Raw genomic sequence first — 24,348 nt, 5'->3', positions numbered from 1 at the left:
TAAATATGGTCTACAAAAATATGCATACTAAAAAGTACCGCGGCAGCCTTCTTTACCTTTCGCTTGCTGATGGACCCATGGTCATGTGGTCAACAAAATGCATTCAGCCTTGTATGCGCAAAACCTGTCTAAGGGTATGTGCACACACACTATTTACGTCCGTAATTGACGGACGTATTTCGGCCGCAAGTAGTGGACCGAACACAGTGCAGGGAGCCGGGCTCCTAGCATCATAGTTATATACGATGCTAGGAGTCCCTGCCTCTCTGCAGGACAACTGTCCCGTACTGTAATCATGTTTTCAGTACGGGACAGTAGTTCCACGGAGAGGCAGGGACTCCTAGCATCGTACATAAGTATGATGCTAGGAGCCCGGCTCCCTGCACTGTGTTCGGTCCACTACTTGCGGCCGAAATACGTCCGTCAATTACGGACGTAATTAGTGTGTGTGCACATACCCTAAGGGTATGTGCACACGTAGCGACCAAAAACGTCTGAAAATCCAGAGCTGTTTTCAAGGGAAAACAGACCCTGCTTTTCAGACGTTTTTTGACCAACTCGCAATTTTCGCGGCGTTTTTCGCGCCGTTTTCGCAGCGTTTTTTACGTCCGTTTTTGGAGCTGTTTTCATTGGAGTCTATGAGAAAACAGCTCCAAAAACGTCCAAAGAAGTGTCCTGCACTTCTTTTGCCGAGGCTGTATTTTTACGCGTCGTAGTGTGACAGCTGTCAAACGACGACGCGTAAATTACAGGTCGTCTGCACAGTACGTCGGCAAACCCATTCAAATGAATGGGCAGATGTTTGCCGACGTATTATAGCCCTATTTTCAGACGTAAAACGAGGCATAATACGCCTCGTTTACGTCTGAAAATAGGTCGTGTGAACCCAGCCTTAGGTTATGTTCACACGAGGGCGTCCGTTACGGCTGAAATTACGGGGATGTTTCAGCCTGAAAACATCCCCGTAATTTCAGCCGTAACGGCATGTGCAGGCGCTTGAACGCCGCGTCCATTACGGCCGTAATTAGCGCTGCTATTCATTGGAGTCAATGAATAACGGCTCCAATTACGGCCAAAGAAGTGACAGGTCACTTCTTTGACGCGGGCGTCTATTTACGCGCCGTCATTTGACAGCGGCGCGTAAATTTACGCCTCGTGTGAACAGACAAACGTCTGCCCATTGCTTTCAATGGGCAGATGTTTGTCAGCGCTATTGAGGCGCTATTTTCGGACGTAATTCGGGGCAAAAACGCCCGAATTACGTCCGTAAATAGGCCGTGTGAACATACCCTAAATCAAAATACTGTAGCCCAAATAATTCATCCCATAACTGTCTTAGACCTAGTTCACACAGAGTATTTTGCAGGCAGAAAAAAAATCTACCTCAAAAATTTGAGGCAGATTTTGACCTGCCTGCGCTTTTTTGCCGGGCTTTTTGTGGACGTTTTTTGCCCATGGCCATTGAAGCTAATGCAAGGACCGCGGGCAAAAAATGCAGCGAAAAACGCTTACAAACTAGCGCCGCAGGTTCTTTCTTATTTCATTGGGAGTACAGGGGCGGACATGTGGCAAGAAAGGACATGTCATTTTATTTTCCTGCGAGCGGCTAAAAGCCGCCTGGGAAAAACACGCCTCTGCTTCCCATTGAAATTAATTAGGAGCGAATTCGGAAGTCTTTTGCTTCTAATACCGACGCGGTTTCCGCGTCAAAATCACTGCCAAAAAACACAGTGTGAACAGGCCATTTTAACGTCCATTTTAACACATAAATTACCTTCCAATAGTCCATAATAATGCCAAAGCAGAGGGTGTTGTGTAGTTATGCCAGGAATAAGGGTATTTTCACACGATGTGTTTTCAGACGTAATTTGGGCCGTTTACGCCTCGAATTACGCCTGAAAAAACGGCACCATTACGCCTCCAAACATCTGCCCACTGCTTGCAATGGGATTTACGGTGTTTTGTTCTCACGAGGCGTAATTTTACGTGTCATTTTCAAAATACGGCGCGTAAAAAGATGCCGCTTCAAAAGAAGTGCAGGTCATTTCTTGGGACGTTTTTTGAGCCGTTTTTCATTGACTCCATTGAAAAAGAGCTTCAAAAACAGCCGTAAAATACGCCACAAAAAACGTGAGTTGCTACAAAAACAACTGAAAATCAGGAGCTGTTTTCGCTTGAAAAGAGCTCCGTATTTTCAGACGTTTTTAGTTTGCGTGTGAACATACCCTTAGGGGTGGATGTAGTAAGCTGGCCATATATGTTACATCATAGTTGACCGATATATCGGCTACATTGTCCGCTCATCTTTTAAAAATTGCCCGACAACCAATTAATGTCTGTCAAAAATATGAATGGTCATGTTGGATTTTTTTGTGTGTAGCGTGATTGGCTGATCTTACTATAATGGGCTGATTATGCGGCCTATGGAAAAAGTGGTATGGCCCCTCGCCTACCACGACTGCCACTTCATTATCTTGACTGGGGTCACATCAGTCGGACCCCCACTAATCAGATATTGATGGCATATCGTAGCGATCTGTCCTGAAAGGGCCGCTTTGTTCTAATATGTACGGCCAGCTGACTGGTGGAGCTGGGGGATAATATACAAATGTTGCTGGACAGCAATAAAGCTGGTAACGTGTGGGGCGGTGGAGGTAAGAACTAGTGAAGCTTTGGAGCAGGGTATGCCTAAGGACATGTCAATTTTTGACTGCACATGTTTTCTTTTAAATAACAATTTCTACTTTTTGTGCAATTTTTTATTAAAAATACTTAAATCTTGTTAAGAATCTAACCATTGCCATAGCAGGCATCATGCGATCGTGCCAGTCCTCAGTGATCTAAATTGATGGAAGTCTATCGTATATTAAGTAAGTCAATGCCCCACTAGATATATTTTTGCTTTCAGCCACGGAGTATCCAGAATTTTACTAAAATATATAGAAACGACACAGGCAGAAATGAAAACATTACGCGACAAAATGGGAGACACAAATCTCCCCCAAAAAAACATATTTATTGATATTCAATGCAAAGAGAACCTGTTACCATTTTGCTAATACCAACATTTTCGGATCCCTTCGGTGTCCTTACAGACAGAATATGCTGTCGTAACAATACTTCAGCATTATATAAGACGTTGCCTCCAAAATAGGATCTCAGAGCACTTATAAAAATGCTTCACGAGGAGAACTGACAGTCAGATCTATTTAGTCCCTACTCACTTATGCAAGACGTGGAAGGAAAGCGCCATCCTAGAGCATTTTGATTAGAGGATGTCTTAACTATATTCTCTTCTTCTCTGTCTGACTAGATTTTGTAAATAAAACAGACTGGGTCAATGGTCCCCGGGAGACCACACTTCCCAATAATGAGAGAAGTGGCATTTACAGGAAGGTTTTAAACTTTTCTTCTATGACATGAGTTTTCGTATGTCCTATATTAATCCTTAATTTAAAAATGACTAATGTACACATCTAATTAAAGTTTTATGGCGTTCTGGTGTCCCAGTGTCAACTGTTTGTTTCCAGTTTCTCTCCTCGTAACGCTGTCAAATAAATTTCTGCTCATTCTAATTTAGTGTCTTATTACTCCGCAGAGTAAGAGGAAAAAACAAGAGTCTTGACAAAAACTATTTCAAAGTTACTTTGTCGGGGAAAACTTAGGGTGCACTGAGGCAGTTTCTGACCGTACCCTTCTGTCAACTTGGCTAAGAAGGCATGGATTGAGTTAGTTTGAGGATATCTGCCCCTTTAAGGATATTCAAGATGTGTTTCACTTGGACTATAGCAACCATTTGCTAAACGTTGGCACTTTTGGGCCATTGTAGGACTGGGATTCTTTGGGTCCAACAAAGGAAATAATTCTACGGGCCCATCCTTGAATAACAGATATAGAAAATGATACACGGATATCTATAATTTTAACATTTCTCAAAAATTGATATGGTACTATGTCCACCAGACTTGACATCCTGAATTGTAATCTGGCAACTATTATTGAGACAACTGCCTTAGACAATTTGGTTTGCCAGTGGTGTTGCAAACTCAGTTGGGCTCCCATCTAAGTTAAACACAGTCTGTCAGATGCTTTATGGCTATTAAGCTAATGCCAGCACCCGATAGGGGACTTAAACACATGTGCAACCATACCTTTGTGGCCACAGATAGACTGAGCAGTGCACAGAAAAAGAACTTTGATCGCGTTTGCAGATAATCTTATAAGTGCCTCGAGGGCAGTCCCAAGTACAGCAAGTGCCTCGAAGTCAGTCCCTAACCCGGCAAGTGTACCGCCTCTCGGAGTAAACCCTTCCAAATTTATCCCCCTTGGTCCTGATTGATAGCTCCACTAGCACATGCGTGAGATTTCAGTGGCAAACACCATGCCATAGCAGAAAGGTAAAGCCGTCTTCAAAACCAAGGGAGAGGCATTGGGCATTTACTCACGAGAGCCGAACTACTGGCAGGACTTGCAAGCTCATTTTTATATGTGATCAAAGTTATTTTCCTCTGCACTGCTAAGTCTATGTGTGGCCACAAAGATATGTTTGCACATGTGTTTAAGGGTCCTCTTACTACGATACAGTCAGCCGATGAACGAGCGTTTGCTTTTCATCGGTTGATCGTTGCCCTGTTTACACGGGGCAATGGTCGGAATTGAGCGTTCGGTGAATGCTCGTTTGCCCGATAATTGGCCCATGTAAAAGTTCCTTGAGTGCCCTACCTGGCACTAGTATTAGATCAGTAGCCATAAAGAATCAGACAAACTCCCTTTAAAGATCAGTCAATTACTCTACATCTACAACTCTCTTCTGTGCGATTCAAAAGTCTTTAAAAAAAAGCTCAATTTGCCTACCATAATGGCCTGATTATCATTAGGCTGGGCGAAAATGTATGGGACCTCTATATTTAGCTTAAGCTATCTGTGTTGGTGTAGCCAGTGTAAGGATTTTACAGCTTCATAAATGATGGTCACTATTTCTTAAGAATTTAATGTTCATTTTCTACCCCTAAACTCTGTCTTACCTGGGCTCGCTTGGCTCCTCTCTGCCGCAAATTCTAACCTTGGTTCCTTAATGTCTGATCAGTACGATCGATGCACGGAGAACCTCCACGTTTTTTGATTGACTGTGTAGATTCCTGAATTGGTCAGAACAATCCTTGTCTGAATTGGACAGTTTAGTGCCATCAGAGAAATTCAAGTCGTGCCATGAGTTGCCTAGTCTACAGTGTAAAGAAATATGCTCTATCGATTGGATATTACCAGAAGAAAAACTATGCAGGTGCCAACAGTGTCTTAATGTGCCCAAAGTAAGCCGGGAGTCATCCTGAGGACTTCTCACATCAGGTTTTTGTTTGCTATCACATCAGCCCAACTCCAGGCACAACTGGACTTTCAGCTGGCGAGTCACATACCTTGAAAGTATTTTTGTTGCATTACATCAAAAAATATTCTCCAAAAGTGCACATGACATAAGGGGAGACCTTATCTCAGCTATAATTCCATTTATTTTTTTTTAACATATGATGACAGCACAAACAACAAACCAATAACCAAATAATTTTTTAACTACAATACCTTGTTGAAGATCTTTACATAGCTGAAACACATTTTTTATATTTTCAATCCACATCTGGGTTGCATTCATAAAACTCTTGATGATAAAGTTATCTCAAGGGCTATTGTTCTGTCCTGATTCAATGAGCTTGTTGTAGATTGCTGTCAATGTAATTGGGCGCCGGGGAGTTCATCTCAGTGCATGAACAAACAAGTACCGCCTGATAAATAGAAATGGCTTGACAATTAACCCTAGAAAAGATGTTATAGATAAATTCCATAGCAGATACAACATCCATCAAGTCATACCCTTATCTGTCTGTGTTGAGGTTTTTTGCCATAATAATTTCCTTTACAATGATCATCTATAATTGCCAGCAGGACAGGAACAGGATTAGAAAACAGTTAGGGTATGTGCACACACACTAATTACGTCCGTAATTGACGGACGTATTTCGGCCGCAAGTCCCGGACCGAACACAGTGCAAGGAGCCGGGCTCCTAGCATCATACTTATGTACGACGCTAGGAGTCCCTGCCTTGCTGCAGGACAACTGTCCCGTAGTATAATCATGTTTACAGTACGGGACAGTTGTCCTGCAGCGAGGCAGGGACTCCTAGCGTCGTACATAAGTATGATGCTAGGAGCCCGGCTCATTGCACTGTGTTCCGTCCGGGACTTGCGGCCGAAATACGTCCGTCAATTACGGACGTAATTAGTGTGTGTGCACATACCCTTAGCAACGTTGTGAAATAACAGGTGTAAAATGTTGTTTCTTCTTCTAAGTGTTTTAGTGCTGTGACTGTTTTGTGGTCACCACAAGTGAAGAAATGTTGGCAAACGGGGAAGTGAAAAAGGGATAAGGGCACCAGGACCACTTTCCTGGTTTGGTAGGAATGTGGTGGTGTCAAGCAGCTACTGAATGGGACCTCATTTTTATCTTTGCTATGTGGACCCACTATCGTCTATGTACACCACTGCCATTAAATGTAACTTGTTAGCAATATTGCATCTGAGATTAAACTGAAATGGTCACTAACTTTTCAACAAACTTTGCTGAAATCAAGTGTACAAGCAATTCTAAGAAACTTTATCATATATCTTATTAGAAAAAAATGCCAATTTCTCCACTTATCAAGCACCTCTTCCCCCTGCCTCCTGCGCTGATCGCTAAATTTACGCTAAATCCGTCACTTCAAAAGGTCACTGAGGGATTTGATGACATAAGCCCATAGAAGTCTATGGAGATGAAGAGAAGAGGAGGGAGCAGGAGCAGAGTGAGAAAAAGAGAGAGAGGCAGAGAGACACAGACGCTCCTTCAGCTTCTAGTAAGTGTTCTATTTTACCTCAGTGCTCTGCTACACTGCTTATTAATGCTCCATGTTGCTGCTGCTTCTGAGGGTGTGCTACAAGAATTTGGGGAGCAAGATGTTCTCTTATCTACGTGTGCAATGTGTGGCAGACATGATAGCAGACCCAATAGCACAGAGAAAACTGGAAATTAAAGATAGAGCTTGCAGAGGTGAAAACTGCTAAAAAATTAAGGATGCAAATCATATAATAGCCAGAAATAGTGTTATTCCTTATGTACACACATATGACAGATTATTCTGAAAACTCACCTGAAAGGTTAGGTACACTCGAACTACTAGGCAGCATGTTACACAACAAACCTAAGAATTTTTGGACCCTTTGTACAATGGTACCAAATGCAACATCTCACTTTACCATATCAGAATATGTCCTTTGGCATTTTTATATATACACAAGTGCCTAAACCTTTTTCTTTAAGATCCTGCTGTTACCTTATGATGACTACTCTTCCAAAGTCCCAGTTAATAATTCATGTTTTTTTAGACCCATGAAATCACTCACAACAATAATCCTTTAATATATACAGCATATTATTTTTCATACTATTTTTAAAGTCTTATTAACTAGGAACAAAAAAATATATATATTAGAAGATTAAGCGACTCTATGTTGAAGTATTTAGGTTGGTTGTTTGATCCCTAAGCATTTTTTTGATCCTTGCTAAATTTGCCACGACCATCAGTCAGAAAGGAAGAAAATTATCATGAAAAACAACATATATAATGTGAGACAGCGGCTTTCTGCATGTGTGATTTACTATTCAAGATGTGCAGCTGTGAATGAATAGTTGGAGCTCTGCCAGCAGGGAAATACATATAGAATCGAGCACAGGATAACCTACCTATTGCTAATATCATGTGTCATCTCAACCCATGACCCAAAATACTCGAATGGAAGAAAACACACAACTCATATAATTTGGAGGATTTCCGTAAAGATACTCAAAGACCATCGACAAATGGCAATTCAAGCGAACAAAAGATCAATCACTATCAAACATGCCTGTTTATTTCACTCTCCAGAAGGGTAACATGTAGGTCCCACAGACCCAAATGCAAAATCTTTAGTAGGGCCTCAACTATCACCTGTCCATCTGGGCTCCATCAGGCTTCAATGTCCAACTGCTGCACCCCTATAATTACACTACTGATTCTCTAAAACACATTGAACAGAATGCATTGTGTGTCAGAAGTTGATTTAAGATTAATTTATGGAAACTACCAGCAAGCTGCTGTTGATGGATCTGTTTATTATGTGTTTCAATTAAGTTTGATTTTACTACAGTGTCCTAATGTGAAAGGAAATGCTTTGTAATTCTTTATCTGCACATTAATACCTAATAAAAGTATTAAATATTAATGTGTTAGTCAGATGACTTGGATGGAAAAAAGGATCAACTAGATATGCCATAAAAGTCAGATCGACCGAGTCCTATCAGTGGTAGATAAAGAAACAGTCAATATGCTATAAACGTCTATGGTGTTATTGAGCACAAGCTGGGACAAAAACATATAAAAAAAAAAGCTCAAGTAAGATCCATTAACAACAAATACAGTAGCCTGATGTTAGATAAAGGAGGTTATCTCTTTGCTGAAATTGATACAAAAAGCAAAATAGTGATGCTAAGCAAATGTAATTAGGATCTTTACTTTCATGGAGTTTTCCATTTTTAAGGTGCCCAAAACTTGGGGGGTACCGGTTCTCCTTGTGGAGACCCAGCTGGTGTAGGGAGTCTTACAGGCAATGCTCTCTGGGAAAAAGTATGCAAAATAGCTCTCCCCAAGAGAAAGAAAACTGTCTTTCTAGTTCCACCCATAGATAGCTACCCTTTAGGTCAATATCTCACTGGAAAGGAGCTGCCAGACACAGCTTCTGTGTCGACGCCCGTGGGTAATCAGTCTGCACCTGCTCCTATATCTGTGAGACTGACTCCATCTTCTACCACTCAGGATGGCAGACTTAGGCGTGGGAGAGCCTATCACAGCCTGGCCAGACGGAGCTAGCTCCCGCCCACTGTCTATTTATGCCTGCCTTTCCTGTTCCTCCTTTGCCTGTGATTCTGCTCTGCTTGTTTCCTGGCTCTGCTGCTGCTGCTTGAACTACTGATCCTCTGCTTGTTATTGACCTTGGCTTACTGACCACTCTCCTGCTCAGCGTTTTGTACCTCATGCACTCCTGGTTTGACTCGGCTCGTTCACTACTCTCGTTGCTCACGGTGTCTCCGTGGGCAGCTGTCCCGTTTCCCTAGCTTCTGTGTACCCTTGTCTGTTTGTCTGTCGTGCACTTACTGAGCGTAGGGACCGTCGCCCAGTTGTACCCCGTCACCTAGGACGGGTCATTGCAAGTAGGCAGGGACTGAGTGGCGGGTAGATTAGGGCTCACCTGTCTGTCTCCCTACCCCGTCATTACACTCACCCTTTGAAGAGCCTTAAATGTGTATTCCCACAATTGACATTTATGATCTATCGACAAGATAGGTTATAACTGACTGATCGCTTGGACTCCCACCAATCATGAGCACGGGGGTCCCAAACCCCTGTTTCTCCTCACTGCTTGACCGCAGTGAAGAGGACATTGAATGGAGCAGCAGTAAAGCATGTGCGTTGCTGTTTTTTTTTTTTTTCAAAGTCTATGGAAATTATGGAAACAGTCGAGTACAGTGCTCAGCTGTTTTTGTCAGTCCCATAGACATTGAATGGAGCAGGGGGAGGCTTGACCTCCGCTCCATCCAAGCTCCTCTTCACTACAGGGGGTCTAGTGAGGAGGATCTAGGGGTTTGGGACCCAGATCTCACGATCAGTGGGGTCCCAGCAATAAGGGCCCCCTGCGATCAGACAATTATTACCTATCCTGTGGATAGAAAATAATTGTCAATTCTGGTACAACCCCTTTGAAACATGAGTAGGGATATCCGCCAAACCAAAGACAGCTATTTTGGTGTTCTTGATCCTTGTCAGTACAGAGTGCACAAAAAAAAGCCACGGCCCTCTCTGACACCTTCAGTACAGGTCTTGATGGCAATCCCTCCATTGACATCAATGCTGCGAGGGTCTAACTATCTACCAAGTGTTGGGTCCCCTGTTCATGGATTTGATGTGATCTCATCTCCGAAAACCCCAACCAATGTAATCTTCTAAATTAGTATGTGCCAATCTGAAGCAATTCTGCACGAGATTCAGAATGGCACATGGGAACAAACAACACGACCAAGAAACTTTAGCTTTGCTTTTAACGTCCTCTATAAATAGTTGACCGTCTAACACTCATAGCTAACCGGTGGTCACAAACATAGTAAAGTAACTATTACAATATAACTTCTAAAGCTCAATATATTTCACAAATTAAATTGACCTATTGACTTGTGGGAAAGTGCAATGAGTATGCTCAGTGAACTGTGCAATAGTCACTGTTTAGGGAGGGGGAGGAGGGGAGCATTGTCTATCACTTATTATCAATGGTGAGATCCTGTGTTATCTCCCTGCAGTTTAAGTTATTCTTTTATAATCTGATGATGATGAGATGCTGCTGACTCTGTCTCAGTCTACACAGTACAACCTGAAAAGTCACAGGCAGTATTAGCCCATTGTAAGGGCTTAGTGGTTAAAGTGAATTCTTTTTTTTTTTAAATATAGATAGTGAGCCCCTTCGGGGGGCTCTCTAGTGGGTGAAAATGCATCCAGTAGAGTACATTTATTAGGGCATCCTACAGAATGAAAGCGGTCTGTCCTAGTGATACATGCCATTTAAATTGGAGTAGGTAGTGTATATATGTTATATACTCATATTGCGCTCATGCCCTATTTTTAAAAGTTGATCAGGCCATTGTGGGGTTAATCTCCGATTAAAAATATAATCTTTTTTGTGCAGTCTTTCTTGCAGTCATAAGCGAGAGAGCTCGAAATCCGCCCCTTTCTCATTCTCTGTCAGCCAAGTGATGTGATTCTGTGACACAGCTGCAGGAGAAGAACATTGCTCTGCTGATAGATAGAGCTTTAGATAAGATTACATGGTGTGCGTGTATCTTGATGACACACTTGTCTAAGCAGCCTTTTAGAGGATAGCCTAATACACATTCTGGAAATACTGCTAATGAATTGCATTTATCTGCCTTTACTTTGCATTATTTGCATTCAGGTTTTGTTTACATTCATGGGTATATATATATAGAGACTATGGATCATTTTCTCAATCTGCATAAGGCAATGAGGCTGAGTTGGGAGGTTGCTTTAAACATGGTTCAAACACCTCTCTATGGATTTTTTTCAGCATCTATAAATGCCACAATTAAAGGAAAGGGTACTTTTATTTATGGATGTGCCCTTAAAGGAACCCTCCAGGCAAAACTGATAAACTGTTGTATACTTAATTCAGGGCTTGAGGGGGCAGTGCAGAACACAGGATTTAATAGAACAAATGAGAGATTTCCTGTGTCATGCTCCGCCCCTCTGGCCTTGAACTAAGCATCACTAAGTTTTGCCTGGAGCTCCTTTAACCCTTTCCCAACATTTGCCACACATGTATAGCAGAAGTCGGTAGGGAATTATGGACCGGGCTTATGGGGCTGAGTTGCGGCGGGTGTCAGCTGTGTATTACAGCTGACAGCCTGCTCTAATGGCCGGGAGTGGAGACAACTTTGATCCCAGCTATCTAGCCGCTTAGATGCCGTGGTCAATAGTGTCTGCATTATTTAAGCCGTTGGATAGAAAGGAGAGGGAGCCTCTGTCACCCCATCAGTCCACTAGCGATCCGATCGCGTTGTGCTGATGAATGTCATGGCAGCCTGGTTGTCTAATGAAGGGCCCCAGGTCTGCCATCTTGGTCCTCCTATTAAGCGCATCAAAACTAAATCGAATCATATAAAAAAAGAAGAGTCGACAATAACCGGCCGACAGGGTTGAGACTGAACGGACAAGTAGCATGTTAATGTAATTGATGAAAGCTGCAGAAGAAAAAAAATTATATTTTTTATTTTTTTTTAAATTAAAATCAATTGCAGGAATGTTTTATGCCCCATAATACATATAATAAAAACTAAAAAAATAAAATAAAGCAAAGGTTTCATTAGCCTTTAAAAAGGTGTTTAGAAAAGTCTGGTTTTAAAAACCAATTTTAAAATATCCTACTACAAAATTCCAAGTTAATAGAGGGGGTCCACAATTTAAAACCCTCATTTATTATCCAGAGAAAAAGCTGGAGGACCCGGTGTGTCCATTCATTACACAGAAAGCCCATTGATTTTAATGGGAATTATGTAATGCTCAATTTCCCCTGTGGGGGTGCTGCAGGGGAACTAAATGCTTGCTTGCAGGTTTTCTGGGGGCCCAGCAACAGGAAACCCTATGCTCTTCAGGGAACCCTTTTAACTAAAAGGTATTGTCCAAATCAGAGCTCCCCTTTAATTTACATCATATCCAGTCTCCAGTTCATAAAGCAAAACACATCTATATATATTTATATATACCGTAAGGTCGTTTTGTCTTTTACTAATGAATAACTAATTATTATTAGTCCAAATTTCTTTGCCTTATCAGAAATTCCCAACGTCCCTGCAGATGAAATGAAGCATAAGGAGCTTTCCGTCTTCTCCACAGGTTCCCTCTTTACACCTCATGCAATAGTAATGACACACAAGACTTCCATTGTGGCACATAATATAAAAGTTACAGCCAGAGAACACAATATAATGACTTTACTAAGCAAATTGTTCCAGCACGCTGATACAATGAGTATATCTTATGCCGCCAGTCTGCAGACACATTATAATGACATTCACCTCCGATCCTGATAGCTCTGGCAGAGGTGTCAAAATGTTGACATTATACAGTGCATTCACATTCGAGCTACATAAATAAAATGAAGATATATCAAGTCAGCCTCATGTTTTAAAAGTGCATTTTTATTAATAAACCCCGCTGGCTGAAAGCAACAGCTCATCTTCTGCTGGAAGCGAGTGACAACAAAGTGTAGTGGTACGGCATTAAGTAAGAGGACGTGGAGAAGAAAATATACTACCTAGATAAATGTTACTCATGAAGCACAGACCATTTATATATAATTCTTCTACACTGTCATCAACAGCCACTGGATTAACAACCATTCCAGATTATCAGATGCAAAAAAGGGGCGAATAGAAAACAAAATCTCTATAATAAAATAATTACAATTCATCCAATCCACAATATAACCCAAAATTCTGAAAAAAAATCTTTATTTTCAAATCTGTATTTAAGAAATATTTATATTCTGTCACCGAAAATCTGGTCCGGATGAAGGAGTGGTCTTCTCAAGAAGTGGTTTTAAGGAGAGGTTTCACTAAATCCCCCCTACTCAATGGTCGATAAGAAATTGTTTTGAAATTGAGGAGCACCTTGAGGGTATAAAATCTACTAAATCAGGGAAAAGTCTGGGACTCTTCCTGGTCATCTTGGCTACAGAGTTCCTCAAATATTACAAATTCTAACTTTCAGCGAGACTTCTTCCCAAATTAAGCCCTCTTAGTTCATGTGTCTCAGATGAAGGAATAATCCTTCCATCTGTGTTAGAATCCTAGTTCTTCAATCAGTTTGGATATAAAGTTCTCTACCGAGAAAAGAAAATGTTACAATCAACTGTTTTTTTAATCAGTAGAGTCTTTAATGCGTAACTAAACTTTTGAAAAACTTTTGACATGTCATAGTGTCATGTCAGAAGTTTTGATTGGTGGGGGTCCGAGCACTGAGACTCCCACTGATCGCAGAAGTGCTTGGGTGATCGCTGTGCCGCTTAATTTCTGATCGGCTTTTCTTAGCTTTTCTCAGAGAGGTTTACGGGTTCCACAGAAAGTCTATGAGTCTGTACACTGCGGGCTCGGCTTTCCAAGGGAAGCCGATCAGAAACAAAGTGCTGATAGGCTTAAGCTTTAGCAATCAGAGGGTCTCAGTGCTCGAACACCCCACCAATCAAAACTTCTGACATGCTACTATGACATGTCAAAAGTTTAAAAAAGTTTATTTACCCTTTAAATGTGTCACATAATCTCTGTATGTATGTTCAATCTTCCCCAAATTTGTCGAAAATAAGTGTTGGCCAACCAATTTGTTGCACTGTCCGATGGTTGACTATATGAATTTCCCTGAACCTAGAGAACTACTATGTGGTCTAAGGACAACCCGTTGATCAATATTTACAATTTATCTTTGCTTTGTGGTTTGAAATATTTCCTTTAGGGGCGTTGCATTCAATTTTGACTTCTTCTTGACTTGAGGGTTGTGAGGCAGGCAGGCGCTATGTGGACTACACAGCGTATGGGTAATATCTGGACAATCCTTCATGGTTGTTGACATTTTCCATGCTATATCAGCTTTCTCTAAAATGTCGTTTTTCTAATTCCTGAAACTCTCTTACAGAGTTGGCAAGGAAAACTACCAACAATCTACCATATCTAAAATGTACTTTATTCCTTCCTAGATGGTAGGACTCCCAGCCATTGGCTTAGGCTAGACTGAGCCATCATGTATTTAGTCTTATGACAAGGTGGTTCCCCCTACATAGACTTCAGAAATTTAATCCAATAGAGTTGTTTATTTTTTCTTACATTTTTTATTGTTTTGAAGTATTCAGAAGTGCAAAAGTTTTGGTTATCTGTCATCACCACCATCCCGAATATGTCAGATGATCGGAAATCCACTCTTACATTTATGTAGATAGTAGATTACTCATCCAATAAAATTTTACTCTAAAATTTCGCTCATCAATATAACATTTTACTTTTCTTTGTTATGACAAATGTTTCAGCATTATATAGGTGTATTGAAGTTATAACAAATTACTATACATTGGAGTGATCATAATTTTTTTAGATGAAAGGTCTCTTCTCGGGACATATTTGTAAGAATGTCATGTCGAACCTCACTTTAATCATGTGTCCTGTCATTTTCCAGGATAACAAATTCTGCAATCCAATATTCTCCATTAACTATATTGCTGCTTAAGCTGAAGGCTTCTTAATAAATGTTCAAACCAAATTCGGCCTTCAATAGAAATTGGATGAGTCGTGTTACACATTAGTTAATAGTTGAATCTTAATGACACACCGAACATACACAATTGAGTGGTGAACTTTTACCTGATCTAATACGAGAGCCCATGCGATCGTTAGAAATCATTGACTCTGCACTTATTGACATTGCTTAACATAAGAACGCAAACAAAAATTGTCCCACAGGGGTAATGCTGACTTGGAGAACCTATGTATTTTGTGGTGGACCTGTGGCTTGTTCAGATGTCCTTCTTAATGCCCTTGATGTGCAGATATTAATTATTTTTGTTGCTTATCACGGACATATATGTCATTGATGTGGCCCTCACTGTTGTTATAGGGACCATTGACGGTGGTCTAGGTCAGGTTGACATAAACCCATCCCACTTTCGCAATGGGTGGTTTATATCTAAATGCAGAAAACCGCTCTCCACAAGGGGATTGATCAAGTGCCAGAACGGGTGACATGAACTAGCACCAGAAAAGTGTTTACTATAATGCCTCCTGTATGCCACTTAGATATCTGATGATATAAAATGTAAACCTTTAATAGGGATGGAGAACATACAAACTCCATGTAGATGTTGCCCTTGATCAGATTCGAATCCAAGACCCCAATGCCACAAGTCAATGGGGCTAACCACTGAGCCACCATGCTGCCCTAGGTCTACAATCTCCCGTTTTCTTCTTATGACTTTAGGTCCCCATCCATTATTTACTTCAGCAAGGTTCCCTAGCTGGGCAGAGGGACAATCCCTATAGGTAACCAAGATGGCAGCCCATAACTGTTGCATCACTAAGTACATGAGAGACCTAAGTCATTGTGAATATATTGCACTGTAGGTCACTTAGATATGACATGGCACGGCCTACTCCTACTCTTGATACAGATCACACAGAGTAAGGGCTTATGCACAAGGGTGTACTGCAGTGCACGGAGGGTGTATAGTTACTTAGTACACAGCCCCATGCCCCCCATTCACTGCCATACCAGCTCAGTCGGGCACCGTATATTCTGAGATATTCTCCATAGAAGCAATGCTTTTAGGGGATGATACCTTTGTTATTATGATGTCCAATAGAGCATGGCACAATTTGTTTTCTGTCTGACCTCAAAATCAGAGGCATGCAGAGGTACAGTAGAGGCATCAAGTACGTCTATAGGAGCCTTATTATAGCTCCATACAAAACGAAGCCGTAAGACCATTTAGGACCTAAAATTACACATTTTACTAAATTATTAAGTAAATCTCCACCAACGTATTAGTCAATGAATTTCTATGGCTCCCTCCTTCAAACTATCGTTTGTCTATAATTATTCAGCTATGAGGATCAGAAAACTTTTTCGTTTTTATGATAATTTGTAAGTTCTATTAGTTTAGTTTTTTTAGGCATCTATTGTGGACTGCAGATATGCTACAGGGATCAAGCATTGCATTACCCACTATGAGAGGAATTGTCTGTGAAAATCTCCAGATTACAATTTTTGGCTCATGTGTCCCCATTGCATTCTCTGGGTTCTCAGCTTGGCTAAAAACAGATGGCCGTTACCCATGGGACACACTGCACTAAGCAAGGGTCAAGAAGACAGCAAGTAAGTTTCTGCAGTTTACGACTTTGCTGTGATAAACTTATTGTGATCAATTTAACGAAAGAGAATAGTACATTTTTACAGTTTGGATGTATTAGGGGCGTATTATGATAATGTTAGGTATTTAGATATTTTCACACTAATTATTCTGAGTCCTGTAACTCCCTTCTAGCCTTCATTTCAACTATCCTTAATATGTATAGAAAAAATTGCACTAATGAATTAAAAATGTTAAAAAATTTAATACCATGTACTTGAAAGGGTTGTCCCATTAGGGACATATCCGTATGTCCAAACATCATAGAAGGGGGTCCCCTACTCAGGGCCCCTTTCTCTAAGATAGCGGAAAGTCGCTGCAAGGAGTGGCTCACGCTCTGGACGACTGAATTGTCACTCTGGAAGATTTGAATGGGCGCCATACATTACCACATTTCCACCTGCAGCTTCTTCTGGTGGTTGCAAGTGGGTCCTCCTTTAGGGAAGGGGTTGTTGAGATGGGCCAACTCATTTTATGATTTCACTGCTTGTGTTACCCAATTTCAGAGAAAAGTGAAGTCTGCAGCTCTATTCCTATGATCAAAAAAACTGGACCCTCGACAGCCCCCATTAATATAGACTTTTATAAGAGAAAGGGATGCAATCGATTGGCCATGAGCAACAATGCACAGTGATTACAAATGCCCTTCCGGTAGCAGCATAAAAGGAATACTCCAAGCAATAATGTGTTATCCCCGATGCTGGGCTGTAGAGGGCGGTGCATGAGACAGGGATTCTCTATTTAGTGTTCTTTGAATACCTGTGTTATGCTCCGCCCCCTCCGATCCATCACTAGGCATTACACAGTGTATCAGTTTTGTCTGGAGTGTTTCTTTAATTATAATTACCTCCCGTTCTGTCCCCTTTACATCTGCAAAGAATTACATTGTTTTCCAAGAATAAAACAGCTACTGCAGTCCCGTCTCATGCCGATCTTCCACTGACAAAAAAAAAAAATGCATAAACCAAAATGACAGGACTTAAATGCTGTATATAATCATCATTAAACTTTTACAACAGTTTTCCCGTTAAGGCAGAAATGCCGGTTCCCAGCACTTGAGTATGTTTTCTTTTATGTACTTGATATATTCAGTTTTGAGACTGTTCAATAATCTGTTATTCTTTGCTGGTAATGCTGCTGAGGCTTCAACTGTATCTTAAAGGGGTTGTCCGCTTTTTAAAGGGATTTCTATGGTCACATGGCATCATTTCAAATGTCACTACTTAAGATCCATGGACAAAAAAAACGCAGCGAAAAATGCTTTCTCTGCCTCATATTGACATGTCAATGGGAGGTCAGAGACGGAAATGCCCGAAGAAAGGGCATGTCGCTTCTTTTTATCGCAAGAGTTTTTTTTGGGGAAAAAACGCCTCCGCCTCCCATTGAAATCAATGGGAGGCAATTTCACCCATTTTTTTTCCGACGCGGTTTCTGTGGAAAAAAACCCGGTTTCCGTGGAACAAAACGCGGCAAAAAAAACTCTGTGAGAACAGGGCCCTAAGAGGTTTTCTGAAGCTCACCTGAATCTCGGAAAGCCTTCTTAAAGAGGACCTGTCACTTCTCCTTACATGTCAGTTTTAGTAAACACTTGTATTTTCCATTAAACAACAATTCTGGAACTTATTTTCTATGAGCTTTGCATTGTTCCGTTCCTCTGTTATTCCTCCTAGAATTTTTTTATTAAATTAACAACTGGGTGTTACCATTCCCCTTGTCCAAGGGCCATGTCCCTACACTGTCTCACTCTGTCAGCACTGATTGGACAGTGTCAGTCTGTGTAGGGACACACCCCCAATTTGTAACACCCAGTTGTCAATTTATTAATGCATTTCTAGGAGGAATAATAGAAGAAAGGCAAACATAGTGTTCTATTAAAATATAATTCAGAATTGTTAATTTATGGGGAATACAATTATTTACTAAAACAGATACAGTATATCAGGAGATGTGACAGGTCCTCTTTAAAGTTGCCCAGCAGGTAGAGATTCAATTTGAATGCTATGTCCACCGTCGAACCAAATTTAGTTTATTGTCCAAATGCATTGAAAATGAAGCAATTTGATTAGTCTTGAAAAGTGTTCTATTACTTCATGTCTACAGCTCCTATGCAGACCTATGTGTCTCCATGATAACAGACTACAAATAATCCCCGTGTAGCCTGATTCTGCACTCACACTGCCCTCCACCCGTCCTCTATTTCTTACTAAAATACATTTGGTCAGTTAGCAAATAGTAGGGGACAGATGTAGAAGAGTATGACTGTGGGATCAGGCCACACAGTTTGATTTTAATATGTTACCATGGACACGTATAGTTTTGCATAGGACCTGGAGAAAACTATGGAACATTTTTAATCAGGACTTATGCAGTGGACATATCCTTGAAGGGCAAACTATTCTCTGTGCTGGTTTTATAGAAAATAAAAGCCCTGGGATTAAGCAAAGTAGGGTTCCCTCGTGCCATTTTTAGACAGTTTTTCTAGAAGAGGCTGGACTGCAGCCCAAAAGACGTAAGGGAAAGCCTCCATGACCGGTATAGGAGGGAGGGGGTTAATACTTCAGGTCATGAAGGGGTCAGTGCAGGGGATGGCAGGAGGAGCTAGGGGGAGGAGTAAAGGGTTGTGTATATAGTTCTTCCTGCTGTTTTCGGCATTGAGCTGGAAGCAGCGGGAGGAACAACAGGAAAAAAACAGCTCCTACCCTCCCGCCCTTGTTTGTTTGATCTATCGGGTCCTTTTGTTGTGTGTGTTTGCTTTGTTTTAACCTTACGCGGTTAGAATTAGCTAGCGCTAGTAAAGGTGTGTTTGGTATGAGTGTTAATTTGTGATTTTCATTTTAATGGGGGTCCCGGTGTCATGACAGCCGGTGGTGGGAGTCCTTGAGGTTGGTCATTACGAACTGCTGGGGGGGGGGGTCGCATCGAGGGTATGTGTCCCCCAGAAAAGTATAATATTTGGAAGACTTCATAGGGTGTTATCCCTTTGAAGTGGTCTTCTGGTTGGAGCCATCTGTAGAGGTGAGCGGTGCCTCCGAGCTGGTTTACGGCTGGAGGTAAATAGGTGGTGGTGGTTGCAGATGGCTAACTCAATGGAAACCGGATCTCTCTCTCTGCTTTCCTTGTGGCTTACTACCCTTTATCAATTCAGTGGGACTATAAGATATCTGTCCAGAAATGCAGCTTTCAGTCAGTAAGGGTAGTAAAGTGTATATAAGAAGGATGAGACTGACCAACATATATGGTGATATTGTTCACTGTCCACAGAATGGATTTCTGTTACTCTTAGGACTCATGCACACTTCCATCACCATTTTCACGGCCGTTTCTCATGGATCCGTATGTCCGTTATGGTATCTGTGTGGTTTCCTTGTGTACTCCGTGTCCGTGCCTAAGGCCTCATGCTCACTTCAGTTATTTTCTTCAGGGTGCTATCCATTTTTTTTAACGGATAGCACCCTGACACATTCATTTCTATGGGGCCATGCTCACCTCCGTTGTTTTGACGGTTCCGTTCGTCCGTTCGGTCAAAAGTAGTGCATGTCCTACTTTTCTCCGTCGTTCAGTGACCGTGGGGCCCATTGAAGTCTATGGGTCCGTCAAAGAAACAGATGGCACAAGGAAGGCATCTGTGTGCCATCTGTTTTTCACGGATCCGTTGCTAAGCAACGGCAGGGCATGCCAAAGTTCCCTGCATTCAAAACACAAGATGGATTTTAACGGACCGTTTAAAACGGAAGACAAAAGGAAGCACAACATCCGTTTAAAACGGAACAACTGAGTGACAACGGAAACCACAAGGATGTCACAACGGACACACGGATCCGTTTTAAATGGATGTGAAAACGGTGAAGGATGTGTGCATGAGGCCTTAGTAGATTTCAGATTTCCTTCTCTTGATGCCTTATTCACACGAGTGTATTTCACTTCCGTGCGCAAATTACACAGCTATCCTCCTGTTAATGGCGCTCAATTCCCCCACTCACCCTATATATCCCCTAACCTCGCCCCTTCAAGCCACCCCCCCTAACTCTTACCTAACTCATCCTCCTACTCCTCCTTCTCAAAATTAACCCTTTCCTCCCTGTCCCCCAGTCATGCTGGCCTCCCCTGAGGCTTTCATCCTGTGTCCGGCCATTACTGGATCCTAGCTGGATGGACCCGGGTACCACGCCCCTCCTCTCCAACCGACTCTGACTCCAACTGCCACTGTAACTCCTCCTCTTACTGAACCAGGACCGCTCTATGTCCTAAGCTCCTCCCACCTTCTGGAAAATTCTTAGTCTAAGCCACTCCCTCATAGGCTGTAACACAGTGCATTGTAACTTCACATTTGTTATGTTAAAGTGACAGTACCTAAAAGTGCAAAAAAAATTCATAAAATACATTCACAACACATTTCACAAGTAATTTCCGGGGGGACATTACATTCATAATACTGACATATAGTTTCAACAAAGTGCTACAATTCAATTTCCAAATAATACCGCCATACACCGTTAAATATTACCATCCTATGAGGCCCCTAGAAAATAAGGGCCCTAGGCAATTGCCCAGTTTACCACACCTAAAAGGGTCCCTGATTATGCACACTTTAGCTAATAAGGGGGATATCAAATGGGGATGGGAATAAATAAAGGGCTAACAATGGGCACCATTGGGGTGTAACAATAGTGGGTGGAGAAACAGCGGTGGCACCTGGTCCCCTCTTCCACATTAGAAGACACCAGTATTATAACTGGCACATGGTAGGTGGGGGCCTCGTGACAAATTAGGCATTGGGGCCCAGGATCTTCATTGCTGGCAGCATTACAAACATTTCATAGAAAGACTGTGCGGCCAGGGAAGCCAGGTGAAATGTTAGCATATTCCAGGAGAGCTGCCACCATGCTGCGGGGCGTCTGACTCCAGACATGCTGTAACGTGATCATGATCTTGTTGTGAATAATATGAGCGACATGATACGACATGTAACGTCGGCTTACACCACACATCTGACATTTATGTTAGCTCTTATTTGACTACGTCATGCGTTCAATGAGAATTAATAGGAGATTATTTGTTTTTAGAAAGAAGCATGTTTATTTAATCGGTAGCTGCGGCCTTACACCCAACACGAAGAAGATGCTGGACCATTCACTCTAAAGTCACGTATTAGATGATGTTGGGTCTTCTCCCATCAGATTAGCTCGAACTCCAGTCTGTACTTTGCTGAAACTCTAAGGGTATGTTCACACGCACTAATTACGGACGTAATTCGGGCGTTTTTGCCCCGAATTACGTCCGAAAACAGCGCCTCAATAGCGTTGACAAACATCTGCCCATTGAAAGCAATGGGCAGACGTTTGTCCGTTCACACGAGGCGTATATTTAGGCGCCGCTGTCAAATTACGGCTCGTAAATAGACGCCCGCATCAAAGAAGTGACGTGTCACTTCTTTGGCCGTAATTGGAGCCGTTATTCATTGACTCCAATGAATAGCAGCGCCAATTACGTCCGTAATGGACGCGGCGTTCAAGCGCCTGCACATGCTGTTACGGCTGAAATTACGGGGATGTTTTCAGGCGGAAACATCCCGTAATTTCAGCCGTTACGGACGCTGTCGTGTGAACATACCCTAAGGGTATGTGCACACGTAGTGACCAAAAACGTCTGAAAATACGGAGCTGTTTTCAAGGGAAAACAGCCCCTGATTTTCAGACGTTTTTTGAGCAACTCGCGTTTTTCGCGCGTTTTTCGCGATGTTTTCGCGGCGTTTTTTACGTCCGTTTTTGGAGCTGTTTTCATTGGAGTCTATGAGAAAATGGCTCCAAAAACGTCCAAAGAAGTGTCCTGCACTTCTTTGACGAGGCAGTCAATTTACGCGTCGTCATTTGACAGCTGTCAAACGACGACGCGTAAATTACAGGTCGTCTGCACAATACGTCGGCAAACCCATTCAAATGAATGGGCAGATGTTTGCCGGCGTATTGTAGCCCTATTTTCAGACGTAAAACGAGGCATAATACGCCTCGGTTACGTCTGAAAATAGGTTGTGTGAACCCAGCCTTACAGGGTCTTTCTGATTGATGTTTTTTTTAAGGTTAATCATTGTATAATGAAAGTTTAGCAACTTTTTAATATACTTTGCGTTTCATTTATCAAATTACGTCCAAAGAAGTGTCCTGCACTTCTTTCACGAGGCAGTCATTTTATGCGTCGTCTTTTGACAGCGACGCGTAAAATGACGGGTCGTCGGCACAGTACGTCGGCAAACCCATTCAAATGAATGGGCAGATGTTTGCAGACGTATTGGAGCCGTATTTTCAGGCGTAAATCGAGGCATAATACGCCTCGTTTACGCCTGAAAATAGGTCGTGTGAACCCAGCCTTACGAAGTGTCTAAACCATCAGTGCACAACATTTTTTGGTTTCAGAGCCAGATTGTCATATTGTGCTAATTCAAGGGGCCGCAATAAAACACTTGCCTCACACCATTTTGACAGATTAAAAAACAAAAAATAAATAAATATATACATACACCAATCAGCCATAATATTAAAACCACCTGCCAAATATTGTGTAGGTCCCCCTTGTGCCACCAGAACAGCTCAGAGCTGTTAAGGCATGGACACCACAAGCCCTCTGAAGGTGTCCTGTGGTATCTGGCACTGTGTTAGCAGCAGATCCTATAAGTTGTGAGGTACGGCCTCCATGGATCAGACTTGTTACCAGCACAACTGTCACGATGCGGGGGGTGGACCCACTGGATCCGTAGCGTAGCGTAGCGGGATGGCAGCTGGCCAAACAGGTAAGTACAGAGTTCTATAGTTCAGCGAGGATACCTGAGGCAATCGTAGACAGTAGCGAGGCAGGCACGTCCAGGCGGCGGAAGACGTCAGGAGAGGCGTAGCAAATCAAGCGAGACTGTAGTACAGCATGGCAACAGCTAGGCAACAGCACGGCACGGAAACAGGATACGGGATACAGGATACAGGAACAAGGTACACTGGGAACCTTGGAAGACACTGGGAGACCATTAGCACGACAAACTATGGGTAAGAAACAACGCTCTGACAAAGAGCAAGAGGGCAGAGCCCTTTTTATAGCCCAGGGCATCCTGGGCTAGACTGCAGACTTCCTGCAAAATGTGCGCTCTGGCCCTTTAAGACCGTGCACGCGCAGGCGGAGATAGTGTCGATGTCCGGAAGTGAGTGCTGGCGCCTCACAGGAGGACGACACTGCAAGCAGGTAAGATGTCCATGGCCACGGCCGTCGTGGATTAAGGCAGAACGATGGACCGTGGCCATAGACTTTACAGCATCCCACAGATGATCGATCAGTTTGAGATCTGAGAAATTTGGCAGCCAAGTCAACACCTTGAACTCTTTGTCCACTTTCAGAACTGCATGGAAACACCCTTTTAATTTGCATAAACCCAAATCTTTTATCAGCCCAGTTCTCGTGAAAAATGGGACTCTTGGCAGGTATGGAAAAAGTAGAGTTAGAGGAGTTGTCTTATCACAAACAACCCTTTCCATCTGAGAGCTGCCTGGCTCCTGAGTTGATTGTACTGGGGGACGATGTGTCCAGCTGCTCATCGACTCTACAATGGTAGAACTACATGCATGTAATATATGGATGGACAGGGCTTGGCAGGGAAAGAGAGAAAATGGCTATAATACAAAGGGGTAATGGGTGCTAGACCCTCTTATATGAAGTCCATATCCTAATAGGGTATTACGATTGGAGCTGTCAAGAGGAGATAATACCTGCTTAGGGCATACGGGCATCATAGTT

At 42.3% G+C, this 24,348-nt stretch overlaps 1 long non-coding RNA gene across 1 annotated transcript; it reads right to left on the bottom strand.

The window, feature by feature from the left end:
* Positions 1-5,582: 5,582 nt before the first annotated feature.
* On the bottom strand, positions 5,583-20,762 carry LOC142660530 (uncharacterized). The gene is made up of 3 exons (XR_012850513.1): positions 20,607-20,762; positions 17,423-17,514; positions 5,583-5,777 (listed from the first exon to the last, which is right to left on the bottom strand). It is a non-coding gene; the product is annotated as an uncharacterized LOC142660530 (long non-coding RNA).
* Positions 20,763-24,348: the final 3,586 nt, after the last annotated feature.

The sequence above is a fragment of the Rhinoderma darwinii genome, chromosome 9 (assembly GCF_050947455.1).
Source record: "Rhinoderma darwinii isolate aRhiDar2 chromosome 9, aRhiDar2.hap1, whole genome shotgun sequence".
In the NCBI taxonomy this organism is placed as follows: domain Eukaryota; kingdom Metazoa; phylum Chordata; class Amphibia; order Anura; family Rhinodermatidae; genus Rhinoderma; species Rhinoderma darwinii.
Note: the sequence above shows the minus strand (reverse complement) of the source record. Positions and strands in the feature narration are given on the sequence as shown.